General features: G+C 43.2%; 1 protein-coding gene across 2 annotated transcripts in view; it reads right to left on the bottom strand.

Moving 5' to 3' along the window:
- LMF1 (lipase maturation factor 1) overlaps positions 1–15,032 on the bottom strand; it is a 340,789-nt gene that overhangs the window by 248,856 nt on the left and 76,901 nt on the right. The window lies entirely within an intron of this gene.

Genomic DNA, 15,032 nt, shown 5'->3' with positions numbered 1-15,032 from the left:
CCCATGGCAATGCTCTCACTGACTTCCCTGGAAACAGGATTGGGCCGCAAGCCATCTTCACTCTGACAGGTCAGTCGGACGCCTACCAGCTTCCAGCTCCACGACTAGGTTTATGAGGCAAGCTCCCTCCCAGCCCTTGGGTCAGAGCCGAATGAACACGTTGCACAAACAACCGCCCCCGTCCCCCCAGACTGCGAACCAGTGCACGCTCCCGAAGACGCTGGCAGCAATCATGGATGCAGATCTCCTGCACTCTGCCTTGGCTTCAGCTGGAGGTCACCTACTGTCAGGATGCCAAGGCCACTACAGAAAGGCAGGGAGCAGAAGGCACAGGGCTGGCAGAAAGTGCTGCTTGGGGGCAACAGAGTTACTTCGTCAAGGTGAATGTGAATGCCGACTAATAAGCAATACTCATTAAGGGGCAAGAAGATACAATGACCCAATATATGGAGAAGCAAAGGATGGTCTTGTCACTAACGCACAGGACTGGGAATAAGGAAAGCTGGGTTCTGCCCAGGCTTCCCGAGGCTGTTCACTGCTCCGCTCTGTGGGGCGTCTCACCACTTTGCAGAAGAAAAAACTCATTCATGTCTGTAAAGCCCTTTGAGAAGGTCAGATGGAAGATGATGTAATGGAGGTAAGGAGGCCTACGGGCTTGTGGAGAGAGAGTTTTGTGTTTTAAATATTGGAATAGCAAATGTACTACTTTGCTCCTCTGTATTAAGTTCTCTCTTACTGTGTGCATTGTCCCAACCCCCAAACAAGAAGGCCCTAACATAAAATTTGAATGCCAACTATTTTCCACTCTCCTGAGCAACCTGTTGTACAGACTTGAACTGTCCTTTATGGACATGACCCCTGCAGAGCAGTGCCATGCGCCCGCAGAGCTAAACTGCTAAAAACAGGTGTCTGTTGGGTGTTAAATGTATCTTCAAACTGCTTTGGCAGCTTAAGAAACCATTAGCAGCTGTTAACATGGCTAACTTGGCAACATGGCCCAACAGCTCAAACAGCCTGTTTTCTTCACCACTTCAAAAACTCTCATTTCCAGCTTGCAGGTTTTAAACAAGGAACAAATTAAAACCAACACCACGAAGGCACCTGCAAGACACAGTTTGCTAGACTTAAAGCAAGACTGAAAAATAAGAAGCATGGTATACACAAAGTTCTTCCTAGTGTGCGTGCGATTCCCAACACCCCTATTAAAACATCACATTTTGGTTTTGTGCAAGCACACACTTCACAATTCACATTTGCAAAAGAAGTGTATTTAGTTCCTGAGCTAGCTCCCTGAAGTCAATGGAGAGACCCATAGATCTGAAATGGAGTTGGATCCGATCCTTAATATATACTTTTGCTTGACATACAAAAAACTTTTCTAAATGTTTTTGGGCTACCCTCCGGAGTGCTCTGGACAGGGATTGTGTAAAAACGGCTCCTTCTCACTGGTGTGTGTGTTCAGAGTCAGAACTGCTGACTTTACAGGCAAAAGTCCGGGTATTTATTTTTATTTATTTATTTATTACTGTTTTCTGCACTAGTTAGTCCCACTGAGGACAATGGGTTTGAATCAGTGAGGGCACAATGTGGCCTACGGAATGTTTATTATTGTTGAGGACACATTAGAACACAACTAGGCATTCAGATCTCAGGTTGAGTTTGCAAGGCTTGGCAGTTCAGAAAAACAACGCATTTTTATTTGTTAGCAGAGCACCCATTTGATACAGGGCCATTAAGAGACAAGGACGCTTGGAGACCAACTCTATTGCAAGTCACTTTAGAGAGCAGAATCACACAGCGTAAGATCTATTAGAATCCATGTAAAAAAAGGCTAATGGCCTGATCTAACAAAGAATTGAATAATGGCTGTTCTTCTGTGGCTGAGATGAAAAGAGGAAATACTGGTTACCGTGATGTACCCATTGTTATGAACTGGGGCTGGATCTGTACAGCTTATGAATTCCAATTGACATTGTGAAGTTGTTTTATGAAAAAATGCTGTATTAGGAGTGCCTCTATGTATGCAGATCTACCGCTGCTCAGGGGGTCCATAGCAGCTTCACACCAGACAGGGACAACAGGAAATACTTATAGTTAACCATGGGTACGTAAGCCTCACAGAGGTTATGCAATAAAGCAGCTCAAGGTTTGGCAATCCAGTTTAGCATAAACATCTCCCTCTCTTAAGGGGTAATTTCATGCATCTGCTTCCCAAACACTCTCTCCTCGCCAGATGTCACTCTGCGGCCCCTGTCTCTGCTTCACCCTCTTCAGAGCCCATCAAGAACTCACAGTTCAAAGGTAATTCAAACATAAGAACGGCCAGACTGGGTCAGACCAAAGGTCCATCTAGCCCAGTATCCTGTCTTCCTACTGTGGCCAGTGCCAGATGCCCCAGAGGGAATGAACAGAACAGATAATCATCAAATGATCCATCCCCTGTCGCCCATTCCCAGCTTCTGGCAAACAGAGGCTAAGGACACCAGCCCAGCCCATCCTGGCTAATAGCCATTGATGGATCGATCCTCCATGAACTTATCTAGTTCTTTTTTGAACCCTGATATTGTCTTGGCCTTCACAACATCCTCTGGCAAGGAGTTCCACAGGTTGACTGTGCGTTGTGTGGAAAAAATACGGCCGTTCATTTGTTTTAAACCTGCTGCCTATTAATTTCATTTGGTGACCCCTAGTTTGTGTATTATGAGGAGTAAATAACATTTCCTTATTTACCTTCTCCACACCCGTCATGATTTTATAGACCTCTATCATATCCCCCCTTAGTCGTCCCTTTTCCAAGCTGAAAAGTCCCCGTCTTCTTAATCTCTTCTCATAAGGCAGCCATTCCATACCCCTTATCATTTTTGTTGTCCTTTTCTGAACCTTTTCCAAATCCAATATATCTTTTTTGAGATGGGGCGACCACATCTGCACGCAGTATTCAAGAAGTATTCTTGCTCCCTGCAGCGTCTAACGATCTAACTGCAGCTTCCCGGGCTTCCCCCTTGATTGCAACTTCCTGCTCTTTTTACCCTGGGATCACCTGATTTAACCCAGACGTGGCTCACCCAGTACTAAGGACTGGCTTAGCCCCAGGCTCTCCAGCCCATGGGCAAGCCATCCTGTTGGGGGAGAAGATAGGAAAACTGGAAACTTATCCAAAGTAGCACAAGGCCAGACCAGGTGACCATCAGGGTTTAAATAAAGAAACACTTTGGCTAGGTTTACACTACGGGGGGGGGTCGACCTAAGATATGCAACTTCAGCTACGTGAATAGCATAGCTGAAGTTGCGTATTTTAGGTCGACTTACCCGGCTGTGAGGACGGCGGCGAGTCGACCGCTGCCGCGCCGCCGTCGACTCCGCTTCCACCTCTTGCTGCGGTGGATTTCCGGACTCGACGGCAGAGCCATCGGGGATCGATTTTATCGCGTCTTCACTAGACACGATAAGTCGATCCCCAATAGATCGATTGCTACCTGCCGATCCAGTGGGTAGTGAAGACGTGCCCATAGAAACATGGAGTCAGACAGGAATAGCAAGAGAGGAGCAGGAGAGCACAAGAACACAGAAGCTGGTTAAGCTGCTCCATGAGGGGCAGCGTGTTACAATCTGCATGAGACGAGGACACCCTGCCTGCCTTCCTAGACCCAGACAGTTCCTCACAAGGGAACAATGAGCTAGAAATCAAGGAACGTTGCAGTGTCAGATGTTTATTGTTTTGTATGATCTATAATCTCCCGTGCTTTACATGATTAAGTATTCAAGAGCATAAATGTGTTAGACACTGAGCAAAGTGTCGCTCTATATGTTAACTGCTTCCAAGCCGCTGCATGCTCTCAAGCGAGTCAACCTGTACACCAGGAGAGGGGTGAGTTTAACTCAGTGGGGTATGTCGGGGGGGGGGGGGGGGGATCAGCGCTGATCCCAGGGCCTAGGACAGGTGAATGGAAGAGCCCCATTTCCAAGACAGGGTAGAAGATGGATTCAGTGCCTAGGAAATGTGCCAGAAAGGCCAAGAGAGGATACATCACTGCAGTCCATTGAGGCTCAGAAGCTGAGCATACCCCAGGGATCCAGAACACAAAGGCATGGATTCCCCTCACTGCACTCAAACCAGGAGGGGGCGCTCACTAGGATATGAGACACCCAGAGGAGCATGCGTTGTGACTCAGAGAGAAGTGTCACCATTAGAAGTTACAAAACGGCATTTCGGCAAAGAATATTTGAAGGCCCCACGGTGAAACCAGACCACTTTTGAGATCTCGGATCCCGATGTCTGCAATTCCCAACTCAAACCATTATAAATACTTAGAAAAACAACTGATCTATTATCAAAGAGATGCAACAAACAGTAAAACAAATGATTAGTTAAAAAAAAAGAAGTTAGCACAGATTTGTTAGCCCTTAAGACTGGATTATATAGCACCACATTTTAGTTTGGTTGACTACCTAGATATTACAGCCAGTTCAACATGCAATCGTTCACCAACTACAGCGCTTAGGCTGATGGGAGCATAGGCTAACATGCTCCACCCCAGAGGGGCTGGCTGGCTAATATTCATTCCCAAAACCACTAAATGGGCTATGTCCTGACTATCTATGTACCCACCTCTTGTTTCCCAGCCCACTTCAGTGACCACATTCAAACAAGAGCTCGAGCTTGGACCGCAGGGGCCCCAAGGACAAGGAATTCTCTCTCAAGGGCTGCGGCTATCGAATTCTCCACTGCAGGGAACTCTGAATAGTCAGAACCTTCAGGGCACAAAGCAAGCAGACCCTTTTCTAACTGGGGGTGGGAAAATGACTGTGTATGTTCGAGGAAAAACCCACGCACTGTAGACTTGATACCTCTCAAGAGAGCAGATTCAGTCTGTGATCTGAAATTTTGTTCTTCCTTGAGGAAACTGATGAGTTTCTAAATTTAGGCAAGAGTGCCAAGATATTTTGGTTAAGGGCACCTTAGAAACAGATCTTCTGGGTTTTGTCAATTTCAAATGTTTCCTCCTCATTTAGGTTTGGGTCTTTAATCAGCTAATGCAAAAGTCAATGTAACTCCAGTGGACTGGTTTCCAATTGTGCAAGTTAATATTATCTTACATGAGACAATATTAATTAAGAATTTAAAATACCAGAAATGTGAGTTATAAAACCTGAGTTGGGGGAGGGAGGGAATTCTATCAGATGTAAAATATACACTGGAAACTGTCAAGATTCACAGCTCAGCATAAACTGTCTTATTCTTTAGCCTGGAGAAGTACAATATGAAAATGAACACTGCAAAAATTAAGGGAAGGAATCTTTACCGTGGTCATTGTGACAACATGGTCAGCCCAAAAATACATTTATGTATATCAAAATAAAAAAGTCACATCAGCGCCTCTGACAAGTTAGTATAATTATACTATGCTTAAAGCAGGGTAAATGCACTGTCGTATTGTAATAACTCTCTGTCCTAAGAGCATAGCTAGAAGACTAAAGGCTATGATATCCTACCCAGATGAGGGAGGAGAACTACTTTCAGGTGGAGAAAAGGTAGATCAGTAATTTTTTAAAAATTTAAACAGTTTTTAAAAAAACAGATGTTTAGTTTATAGGTTTTGTCCCCTCCCCACCACAACCCCCCCACCCCCGACATCTTAATATTACAGAAGTGATTATCATTTTCTCCTCAGCCTGCTTTCTTAAAATGAGCTAATCTTGTGAAGCCAGGCCTTGCGTTTCATACCTGACGGTGGCCAGGCCAGCAATCAGCAACACCATTGATAATTTTTGTGGACTATGTTTAAAGGAAGCGACAGAGGGTCCTGTGGCACCTTTAAGACTAACAGAAGTATTGGGCTTTTGTGGGTAAGAATCTCACTTCTTCAGATGCATGTTTAAGGGAGTCACTCATCTGAGAGACCTAGGGGATCTCTAGAGATAGAGGCATAGGACATAGCATCTGCCGTCAAGCTTTCCCTCACAGTTCTGTCCATTCACCCGAGTCCTGACTAAGACACTCGTCTATGCAGCTGCCTACAACACACCCAGGAGACAAACACATCAGTCCTATAAATATAAATCTGGTCTTAGAACCCTGTTATTCTACATTGGTGCTAACTGTGTGGAACTGTGCCTTAGAGAAACAAGGTGGGTGAGATAGGATCTCTTCTTGGACCAACTTCTGTCGGTGAGAGAGATAAGCTTTCAAAGTTGGTCCAATGAAATATATTAATTACCTCACCCCCCTTGTCTCTCTAATATCCTGGGACAGACACGGCGACAACATTGCATGGAACTGCGCAGTCATTGTGTAACCTGGACAGATGTTTACACTGAGGATAATTCTGGAAAAAAGTTAGATTAGCAGCAGGGGGATGAAGCGGCTCAGCAGGCCATAGCAGTTGTGAAATGTTTGCCACAGGTCTAGTTCCATATGTGCACATGAGCTAACCACCATTGTTACAGTTATTGCAATCTCATGCAATATCTTTGGGGACCGTATTGTATTAAATCTATGAATGGTTTACGCACGATTGTGTTCTTCTCTGTGAGGGAAGGTTAGCACAGCTCCTACAGGAACTAAAATCAGTGAGGACGTGATTCACTTTAATCACTGAGACTAAACAACTCCCAAGCGGGTGCACCTGCTGGCCTGGCTTGCATACACAGGTATGGGACTAGGAGCCAAAGAAAGGATTTTTGGTAGAAAAGCATGAGCTTGAATGGAGCTCAGGGCTGTTTTTCTGATCCAGTAAACAGATAGGCTCTTCTGTCCAAAGGGGCCAGAACCCTTGCGGAAGGGTTAGAAAGACTTTGGCCTGCTAGGGCCTCATAAGGCTGAGGGGTGACTCCTGGTAAGTCCAGTCTGTGTGTACTGGTTTTTGTGTGTTTTCCCTAGAACGATCTTACCTTAACAATACATGGGCTTGCTTAGAAGGAGCAGTGGGGTAACTGGTAACTGCTGGCAATAGGCTGGCCGCAGGCCTCAAAGAGAAAGCAAAGCACAGGCACTGGCCTTTAGGCAGGCTGGTTTGCTGGGGATATCACAGTTTAAGGCAGCGAACTGTGCAGCCTTAAAACCCCCTGAGCAGGATGGGGTGGACAAGGGTCCCTGCTCAGAGACAGCTGGAGACCTGACTGGAAACTCCCAGAGTGCACCGTGGGGAGGGAATACAAGTGCAGTTACCCTGAAACTGTGACAATCATTGGCACAGTCTGTGGTTTCCTCTGCTATTGATTAGAAGACCTAACCGGGGCTGACAGGAGGTTCAGAGGGGGACAATTATACCAGGTCCCCAAACTCTGGGAGGTCCACAAAACATCTGTAACCTCTGTGCAAATAAAGTGAAATGAGAAGAATGGGACCCCAGCAAACACAATGTACTGGGGCTCCAAATTTCTCTCCACAGGCCTGGCCCTGGATCCATGACCAGGGCCTCACTGTCCTGTACGCTCTGCACACAGAGTAACAGTTCAGCCCTGCCCCAAAGAGGTTACAATCTAAACAGACACAGGCTGGGAGAAAGGAAGTATTATTATCCCAATTTAACAGGTGGGGAACTGACGCCCAGAGAGATTACGTGTTTACACAGCCCTGATCCCACTGACTGAGCTCAACAAATAATAAAATAGCTACAATAGCTGAGCCAACAACCCATCAGGAGATGGAGTATAATGAAGCCTGTTTCCTTTAGTGGTGTTTAAACTCTAGTGACCTATTTTAGCCCACGGTTTGGGTGTTCGGCTTCCCAACCCCCCCCCGCCCCCCGCCTTTCCCCTCCTTTCACACACAGAATATAAAAATACCAAAACAAAAGTCTTTTGGGTGTTCTGTTTAAACAAGATGGCATGCTAAAGTAATTACAGCATCTGACTAATTAGTAACGTACTGTCCTGTAGCATGCGAGTGCTTGCTGATTCTAAGAAAGGGTACGCTTTGTCCAAAATTAAGTCTGTTTTTCGGAGATTTAAGTTTGATGAGGAAATGGATTTTTCTGTGCTCTTTAGGATAACACAATTCTCTGACCCAATTAGCAGGCTAACTTCTTGGTCCAACTACATCAGTGTAAATCTGGAGTAACTCAAATTAAGTTAATGAAGCTACAGTAGTGTAAATCCAGCATAACTGAGAATAATTCAGCCCACTCTGGTTCTCAGCATGAAAAGTTTTAAGATTAGCCAAAATGACTAATAGGACCTCAACACCCACAGCTTTAACCTCAAAGAACAAAGGAAGAGAAAGGGAACATGAGGAAGGAAGACCAAATACAGATTTCAGGAAATCAAAAAGCAGCTTTCAAAACCCATCTGATTTTAACAGATCTGATGGATCCGTAGGAGGGAGCAGCAGCTTTTTGGCAATTATAGGAAAAGTGCGAGAAAGTCAACAGCATCAGGAAGTTGTTCTCTCCCTCTACGGCACAAAGATATGAACAAACATCAACAAGCAGAAATACTGATGTGAAGAAACCTGGACTGCGTACCAGTTATTGCAATCAGTCCTGTGATTTCTCTGCTGATACAAAGGAAAATTAACTGAATGCAAACACCCATTTACTCCAGGGCTGAAACAATTAAACCTAGACAATAAAGCAATCAGGAAGCTAACAAAACAAAAACAACCCTCCCCCAAAACCCTCCTCCTAACTGTTTTCTATAACAATAAAGCCTTCACCTCCAAACCAGTAACTGACCACGTTGATTGTCAGTCAACCTACATGAAACAGCAAACCTTCAACATGACAGACCGATTCCAACTGGACAGGTGCTACATAGATCAGCTCTCTGGAACAGACCTCTTACCCAAGAGAGCCGTGGAGTACTCTAAACCATGGAAGAAGTTTGTGTTGTTCTTAATGTAGCGTCTGTTTAAGCTGTAGTGTCTCTTGTAAATAAATGTCCACAGTTTGGATTTAAAACTTCAAGAGAATCCACCAGGTACCTACATAGTTGTTCCAATGGTTAATTACCCTCACTGTTAAACATTTGCAGGTTATTTCTAGTCTGATTTGTCTAGCTTCAGCTTCCAACCACTGGATCTCATTAGGCTTTTTTCTGTTAAATTAAAGAGCTGTCTACCATCCGATATCTCTCTCCTATGTAGATACTTGTGGTTCATGATCAAGTTACTGTTAGCGTTCTCTTGGATAAACTAAATAGATTGAGGTTCTTAAATCCCTTATTATAAGGCAAGTTTTCCAGACTTTGATTTATTGCTGTAGCTCTTTTCTGAACCTTTTCCAATTTTTCAACATCCTTTTTGAAGTGTGGACACCAGAACTGATTACAAAATTCCAGTAAGGCTCTCATTAATGCCATACACAGATGTATAACAATCTTGGACAATTACTGCTAAAATAATCTGAGTTAAATACAGAGTTAGAATATACTGAAATTTGATGAAAATTGAGCAAACTGGCTTGTACTGTACCATTTATGTTTAAAAATAGCCAAAAGTCACGGCATTCATTAAGCATTACTCTTTATTATTAATCTTCCATTCACTAGGTTTCTTTGCAGTACCTCTGATTCTTATCAAGTTTAAAATCCTAGAATGCTGACAGAATATACATTAGACTCCCATTGATTTGCACTAGCAGCTGAGAGAACCATACACTGCCGAACCCTAATTTTAAGAATAAGCAAGTTTCAGAATCACAACTAAAAAATGCAACGCATACTTTATTTTGACAGCTGTGGTTTAGTTTTAACTATTTATGGAAGCACAAATAAAAGCACTGAAGCCTATTTTGTAAAAATAACAACGTCTTAAGTAAAACAAATCCGGGCTTCGGCATTCTGCTATCAAAGCTTTGCTGAGAAATGAGTAGAGTTCATGACTTGTCAAGCGTACCCGCAGTTATTTAATTTGTAACTTCTTTGGGGCAAAGGCAATCTTTTTGTTATATGGGCACAGTGCCTGGCACAAAGGGGTCCCGACCTCCGATGGGTAGCCTCTAGTTGGTACCCAAAACAAACAATAATGAGTTCTGCTATAGACTCTTTGAAAGTTACATTCAAACTAATCAATAACTGAGGTAATAAAAACGTGTAGGCTGCATATATACGCGACTTAATAAAACAACAAAGCAGACCTCGGCCAGATTCAGCCAGAGCAAGTATATAAACTTCTAAACCCTTCATGACATCTTAGGAGTTCCTGTGGGTTTAAACCAGCATAACGGAGATTAGAATTTGGGCCTATATAACATTACTCAAATGACTTTTCCAAAACCGCATGCCCCCTCATTATGAAACATTTAGTGGGATTTTGCCCCCTAGAATCTCACTGAGCATTGGATAGAATTAGGAAGTGACCTGTGTGACCTGGACACCCACTCCAATGACCCCTTAGTCCATACAACTTTTGTCATGGTACTTGTTAGTGCTTAGTTTCCATGGCAACCAGACTTCCTACTCACAGATGGCTTCTATTGCTTAAATCCATACAGGTGTCACTGGCCCGGCTTGAGAAAAGTATCAATAGTAATGACCTTGGTTAGCTTTATTGGTTTAAAATAAATATGAACATGCTTCCCTTCAGCGGAAATTAGACCTAGCAACACAGACTATTTAGCATTAATATATTCCAAATATTTAACCTACATACAGCTGAAGGGTACAATAAATTACTTTTCAGGCCTTTTATTTCCTGTGCCTGAAAATGGGTTATACCTTGATGCCCCTCCAAATTACTTGCCAAAAGCCCAGTACACCTAATAACATTTGCAACGAAGGATGGACAGACTTGTTTTAGCCACTTCCACCCCAGCATCACAGGTTTCAAAGTTCTACTCCCACTCAAATATTTAGTTGATTCTTGCCCTGCATAGGGGAAACCCAAAATGGGGTCAAGGAGTGATAGTTGCCAATAAAAGGATACAGTGAACCGTGAAACATGGGCAGAATGAGAAATACAAAGGCTGTAGGAACATGGGTGCAGAGAAAATTTCTAATGAAGTGAAAAAAACCAAACAAATGGCACAAATAAACCCTAAATTCCCAAACTCCAAATAGTTACAATTGATTCCATACCTGTTGTTTGTAGTGGAAAAAAAACGGTCTGCAAAAGGTTTCAGAGAGTTCAAGACTTTTACATATAGGTAAAAACCTCCCGTTTGTGTTATTTTATATCGATATGATATAGGTGGGATTTTCAGCAGCTCTCAGTGTCTGCCTAACCCTGCTTGCACTGAAGCCAGTGTCAACTGGAGTTTTATAATTGACTTCAATGGGAGCAGAGTTTGGTCAATGAGAAGCAATTTTGACAATCGCGCGCACACACACACACACACTATCCACATATGCCAACCCAGTTTTACAGATTGTCCTTTTATCCCTCGTGTCTATATGTGTAGTGTCCTAGATCTTTAGGGAAATGTTTTCTAAGCTGAATCCCCTCACGCGGGAAATGAGTTTAACTATAAAGAAAAATGGTTTGTAAATTTGTCTGTCTTGCAAACCTAAAAAATCATTTTGCAAAGAAAACTTCTGATCCCCTGCATGTTCACTCATAAATATCAATACCAGGATAATGAACACCTGTTGGTCTGGTCCTGAAATCTCTATTCAGCCAAAAGTCCCACTGGGCAACAACAGGGGTCCTTGCTTTTGTCCATGCTTAGCCAGGACTTCATGATGCTATATACTTCTAATAGGGGTATGGAGCATGGCCATTTACTCTGCATAACTTAAAGGATGGTTCCGCCTGTTTTACAGACAGGGAAACTGAGGCACAACTGATTAAGCAACTTGCCCAAGGTCACACAGGAAGTCTTTGGCAGAGCAGGGACTAGACCCCTTGTCTCACGACCCCCAGTCTTGTGGGGATTTTCAAACATCCTTCCTGTCAGGAACTGTCCCCATGTATTTAATGCTACCATCTGCAGCTAGAGACTAAGTCAGGAATTTCCGCTCGCACAGAAAACATTCAACAACTTTTTCAATCACTGAAACCATGGGAAAAGCAGAAAAGGTCACACCATAAATGAGTGTATGTAGGTTGTTGTTGTTTTTTCATGAAGATGTCCTGTATCTTTGATCTCGTATTTGTGTGTCATATGGTTCTGAAGCTGCCCTGTTGACTCTATTTAATAAAACTGAGAATTTAAGTTATATCATGAGTGTATGTTATTAACCATTCTTATAAACAAGATAAACTGAGGCTAGAATATTCTTTTATTTGTGCAACACTTATTGTTTAGGTTGCCAAATGAGATGTGCAACCAAGTTCTTAGCTACTTGTGGGTTAGTGCTTGAGTCACTTTTCACAAGAGTGAGGTATTCGAGCCACCACTGTAAATTCCAGTGTAGATAAAGTATTCTACATGCCTAAACTCCCCTTACACATGAAAGAATCAGTGTTTTCTTTGTTTTCTGACTATATTGCAGAGTTGCTGAGTGAAGTTCAATAGCCAATTCTATGACATGCTAATAAAAAGGTAAAAATAAATTTCTCCCAAGAGTATTTCCCCGGTAGGACAAACAGACCTACTTAATCGGATTGAAGTGCTTTCTCCCACTATCATCAACAGGAAAATGAACTGCTGTAATTGGCTTTCCAATACTAATGATCATTAATCTTGGAAACGAATGCTGGAATCTTACTTCCATATGGCAAACAACTGTTCTTTAAAAAAATTTAAAAGAATATATTCTCCTCTGCCTTGAACATTGTGTTGTCATTCACACCTATACAAAGTGAGTGTGACACGCTACCAAAGCAAAATTCTCCATTCACTTGCACTGGTGATTATATTTTACATCCACTTTGCAGGAGGCTATGGGATGATCCCAGGTATGCAGCAGTAAGCAATCAGGTCTGATCTAGTTAAATTCCGTACCTTGGGGACTTTTTGCTCTTTGGGGATTCCCTAAGGGTTTTGTATCATCTTCAGCCAACAGAAAGTAGGTCAGCAGTCATAACTTTGACCACGCGGGTTGCTAATTTGGGACAAGCTACCAAACAAAGATACAAACTTTCGGCCTGTGGTTACTCCTGTGTGCTCAAAGTCCACAAACCCTTTTAAAGCTACAGTAGGTAAACTGTTGCATGCTTGCTAATTGGGGCTTCCTGAACTATTTCCAGTGCAACATTTGGCCCACTTTTTGTTTCCTCTTTTCATATTATTGTATTACTTTTAAAGTTTTTTTTTTTTTTAATTCACCTTTTTAAACCATTTTAGCTGTCCTTTCCACTAACAATTAGACGAGAAAGGCAGATTGCCACTGATACAGACATGGAAGATACCGAGTAAAATCTACACAAGTGCTTAAGTGACTTAGGAGCCAGCGGGCTTGTCTCCACAGTGGCACTCAGGACAGTTAAGACAAATTAAGCCCCTACCTGGATGCTCTCATCCAGACGTAAAGTCACTGTATCTTGAACTAAGCCCACTTGACTTCTGAATGAGAGCTTCCAGACAGGGGTTTAAATGTGCTTTAGCGTCACACCTTCAATTAATTCGCCTTAGCTTTCCTGAGTGTCCCCATGTAGACAACAACAGAATGTCACTGAATGTCAGTAAACTCAGGCTCCTTATTAGCTAAGTGACTTTTGAAAATTTTACCCAAAGCATCAAACCTAAACCACTTCTCTGTAAAACTGTGATGCAGCAGGTAAATGCTGAGAGCAAGGAAGGGTCCAGGGCAGAGGAGAAGAAAACCTTGTCTAACCAAACACCTTTGAGGATTTTCATGGTCTCCTGGTGCTAAGTGCGTTTCTTGAGCAAGACTATGGAGTGCTACAGTTTGTTCAGATGATTCAGTCTTTTCTCTTATTTGTTTGTTCAGTTCCCTGACATTTTAGGGAGATGAGACAACGGTGCCTTGGCAGTCGGCACTAGAGTGGTGATCAGTTAACTCTGTTGAAAACGTGCCACCCGACTAAGGAGTTATGTTGAAGTTTGGGTGGCATCCACCGCCTGTGTGGTGCCATTTTGTCTAGTCTTGTCTTGACATACCTAGTGTTCCAGGAAGAAGCCATTTTGTTTCACATTCCTTATAAAACTTTGAGTACATTCCCTAAATAAGACCTATATTCCCCTGTGTGTACGTATTAAGTCTTGACAGAGAATAAAATATGCTTGTGCATGAGCTATTACTCTTTCGCCTCCCCAAAAAGACCTTTTGCCGTCTCAAGCGGCATCGCAGATCACACCAGGGCAACAGCTATTGCAACTCTATGTCAGTCTCTCACATCCAGGTCCCTGGCCCTACTCCTCTGGGGCAGGCGAAAATGTACAGGAGAGTCCTGAACTGTCGCTCTCATCCTGTCCAATTATTCTCACGAATAATTAAGTATAAGAATAGTTAAGTATCACGGGAACTAGTGAGACGTTCAGAAGGAAAATTAAAGCGAATCTATGTTCCCAAGTTCCAAAACTCTCTCCAAAATCATGCTAGCTGAAATCTGTATTTACCAAAGGCTAAGTAACCACATGATTGCACTTTTCAAATGATTATGTAAGATTAATCTAAATGTATGCCTTATGTTATGCAGTACACAGCAGGTCTTACGCCGTCTGCTTCAGGCCTGCCACTGCGCCTCAGTCTACCTTCTGTCTCGCATCAAATAAACCATTGCATCTGGTGTTTTCACAACACCGCTCCACAACTGCGTGTGGATTATTACTATAAAATACTCAAAGCCTTCCAGTCCTCTTCCCCAGGCTCCATTAGTCCTATTTATAATTGCTCAAAACTCTTCCGGTCTGATCAGGATTTCTCCTTCCTCCAGGCTCAGTGCTTTTGCAGCCCTCCTCGCTGGGGCTTGTCAGCCATTACCTCAGCGGAGGTTTCTCTCTCAATGCTCTTCTGCTCATCTCAACCCCAGGCCTTGGGAGCTCTTGAGAACTGTCCCCTCCCCTCTTCTGCAAAGTCCCTCTCCTTGAACTCACGCTGCTAGGGATGAAACCTCTGAGGTGAAAAAACCTGGAAGATATGGGATGATCCTGAGCCCAAACTGGACAGCTGTCAGTGTGCACTCTTACAGATTTCCAAAGGGATGATCCTGGAAAATCCTGGACAGGTGGCAACGCTATAGGCGGCTC

This window comes from Malaclemys terrapin, chromosome 10, assembly GCF_027887155.1.
Source record: "Malaclemys terrapin pileata isolate rMalTer1 chromosome 10, rMalTer1.hap1, whole genome shotgun sequence".
Lineage (NCBI taxonomy): Eukaryota > Metazoa > Chordata > Testudines > Emydidae > Malaclemys > Malaclemys terrapin.
Note: the sequence above shows the minus strand (reverse complement) of the source record. Positions and strands in the feature narration are given on the sequence as shown.